This window comes from Meleagris gallopavo, chromosome 5, assembly GCF_000146605.3.
Source record: "Meleagris gallopavo isolate NT-WF06-2002-E0010 breed Aviagen turkey brand Nicholas breeding stock chromosome 5, Turkey_5.1, whole genome shotgun sequence".
Lineage (NCBI taxonomy): Eukaryota > Metazoa > Chordata > Aves > Galliformes > Phasianidae > Meleagris > Meleagris gallopavo.
Genome location: NC_015015.2, coordinates 31694498 through 31697530, shown reverse-complemented (window position 1 = coordinate 31697530; position 3033 = coordinate 31694498). Strand labels below are relative to the sequence as shown.

The window sequence follows — 3033 nt, the reverse complement described above, 5'->3', positions numbered from 1 at the left end:
AGTTTTTGCAGTCTCAAACAAAGCAATACTAACAAGCTTTGGAGTTGTAAAATATTCCACAGTGAATATTAAATGGAAGAAAAAAGAGGACCTTGTACCCCAGAGAGATATGGTGAAAGGATGTGATTCCAAGACTCATGACAAGAAAGGGAACAGATTCATGACGTGAAAAATCCATGGAGCTGGTTCTGGTTTTAGCACACATTCTTAAGCACATTCAAATGACAGCAGGTAAATTCCCCTAGAACTGTTTCAACAAGTCAATCCTCCCTTCCCTAATGGAAATTCCAATATCAGTGGTAAGAATGTAAACTTGTATTATCAGCACAGAGGTCAACAGAACTAGGTTTAAACACTGTGACAAAAACTTGAACCTGGAAGTGTTGGACATGACAAAATTATGGGCCAGATTTCGACCTCAGTCATTGGGATGCGTTTCTGATTTATTCATATACTTCAAGTTTGATTTTCTAAAAACATTCTTTAAAATTAGAAAACAGGTTCAAATTAAAAAATTTGGATCTCAATTTGATTATTTTTCAAAGTCATGAGGAATTTTATGAGTTTTTCTGTTTGGGCTCTTGTATGGGGCTGCTGAATCACGGCCTGAACCTTTGATTGATCACCTGAGGCAAGCAATGAGTCAGCCATGGGAGCATAGGTGAAGGCAATTCACCTGTGCTGCAGGAAGGGGTGGAGCCTGGCTCCACCTCTCCTAGAGCCATTTAAGAGCTGACTGCCAGTGGGGAAGGATCTCTCTGGAGATCTGCTTCATCAGGAGTTAATCTCATGAGCCCAGGACAGGGTGAGTGACTTTCTCTCATTTCTCCAATATAAATTATATTAACTAAGCTCTTGGAGATATACACACTCACACACTATCTGTATATGCATTGATTATACAGCTCTGAATGGGAATTGCTCAGTCAGGGCCTGAACCAATGAATGAGCACCAAGTGAGAAGGCATGGCCAACCCAAGGAGCTCAGGTGCAAGCAATACACAAGCAAGAGTGACCAAAAGGGATGGAGCCTGGGCCCACCCCATCTCACCCTCATTGAAGTGTTAGCAGCCAAAAGAGCAACATCTCTCTTCAGAGACTGAGCTTTTTTCAAGTTGTTACCAGTCTTCAGAAAGGGTAAGTAACCTTCTATATTGCTTTCTAAACTAGATCTTAATGAATACCTTCATAGGCATGTTCCTGTTCTTGAAGAAGGCATTATCATTGCCTTCCATTGCACCATAGGCTCCAACGCTTTTTTAGGTATCAATCAGCATCTCATGCTTAGAATGCCCATTCACTGAGGGTACAAGATCTCATAGAGAATATTCTGACAAAAGATAGGAGGTTCATCCACGCACCTTTGGATGAAGTAAGAGATAGACATGGGATGTTCTTTTTCACTTTGAAGTGGGTGATTCTTGCCCCAACTTCCACACTTAATGTAAAAACAGTTTTGACATTCTCTTTCAGCTTTCAGCATGACCTCAGCTTGACTTACGGATGCACGAGGAAAAGCTTGATTAGAACCATCTGGATTCAGGGATGTGCTAATCATAGAATTATTATGATTGGAAAAGACTACTAAGATCTAGCTCAATTGCTAATTAATCACCACTATACCACTAAATCATGTCTTTCAGTGCAACATCTACCCTTTTCTTGAAAACCTCCAGGAACAGCTCCACCACCTCCCTAGGCAGCCTGTTCCAATGCCTCCACACTCCTTCCGAGAATAAGTTTTTCCTAATATCCAACCTGAACCTCCCCTGGAGCAACCTGAGGCTATTATTTTCCTTCCTACTGCTGTTATCTGAGAGAAGAGGCTGACCTCATTCTACTACAGCTTCCTTCCAGGCAGCTGCAGAGAGCAGTAAGGTCTTGATACAGTCCCTTTTACTTCTGTGCAACAGCGTACCTCAGGAAGCCACTGGCACATAGAGGGCTTAGTGAACTAAACACCAAGTGACGCTTAAACTTGTCCAAGCTGGGTCAGTGTCTCCCTCTTGCTCCCTTTCCTACTGATTTTTATACCTAGCAGGTTCTTCCTCATAGCCAGTATCTTTCCCTGTTTCTCGCTCTCTGCTTATTTTGTGGCACTTGAGGTTTTTCTTCAATGAATCACTTCATAACGAAAGGCCTGCTCCGGATGGTATGCTCTGTTTCCTAAGATAGCAGGGATGACACTCATTCTGGCTTCCCCCTAACGTACACAGTCCTGTAGCTAGCTTGTTCCTTAAGTCAAGAATTTCCCAAGGCATTTCCTGGGATGATCTGCAGAGCACTGGTGCCTCGTGCATCAGCCGGGCCAGCAGCCTGATGTGTTTCACACAGTGCGGCTCAGTTCAGAGCCCAGTCCAGCCAGGGTTTGGGGTTGCCAAGAGTGCTCCTATTTCCCCTCACTGCACATGCCATCAGCTGATGGACTCTTCTCATTCTCTGATGGCTTTCTGAAGGAGAAAATGCCAAACGCAAAAGAGCCAGGGAAGGCAGAGGAATTGCCTGTTATTCTGAATTTGATTACTTCAGAGCCATTTCATACACCCAAGTAACTTTTAGTCACATAGAGTGTGACATTATGTACAGAATCTGCCTCGCTCATTTTCAGGAGCTCTCTCCTTACCTGAAATCTGGTTACACGGGACATTCCTGGCCGGAGCAGTTATTCATTCTGTTCACTAATAACAGCCCGCTCCGGCAGCCGCAGCTCGGTGTTGCTCATTCCACACAAAGCTCCCCGCGATACGGGCACGGAGGGTCCCGACCCCCCGCCTTTCTCTCCGCGGTGTAGGGGCTGTGAGGGGAGAGCTGTCGGGGTTTACGCGCGGTCTCCGGACGCCGCGTGCTGGGGGAGGGGAGGAGCTGCTGCCACGAGGGTTGCGAGGCTCAGCCGACCCGCTGCGGCTCGTGCCCCGGGGGCTGCCGCGTGTCGGCATCGCGAGGCCAGGGCACCGCTATCCCCGCGGCACTGCTATCCCCGCGCTGGGACTCGCTCCTAAGCCGCTTCCAGTGCGGCCGACGCCTGGCCGCGTG

At 46.7% G+C, this 3033-nt stretch overlaps 1 long non-coding RNA gene across 1 annotated transcript; it reads left to right on the top strand.

Annotated features, from left to right (window-relative positions):
• The first annotated feature begins 742 nt into the window (after window positions 1-742).
• LOC104911170 lies at window positions 743-1687 on the top strand. Its single transcript, XR_793688.3, has 3 exons — window positions 743-805; window positions 906-1137; window positions 1474-1687. It is a non-coding gene; the product is annotated as an uncharacterized LOC104911170 (long non-coding RNA).
• The last annotated feature ends 1346 nt before the right edge of the window (window positions 1688-3033 follow it).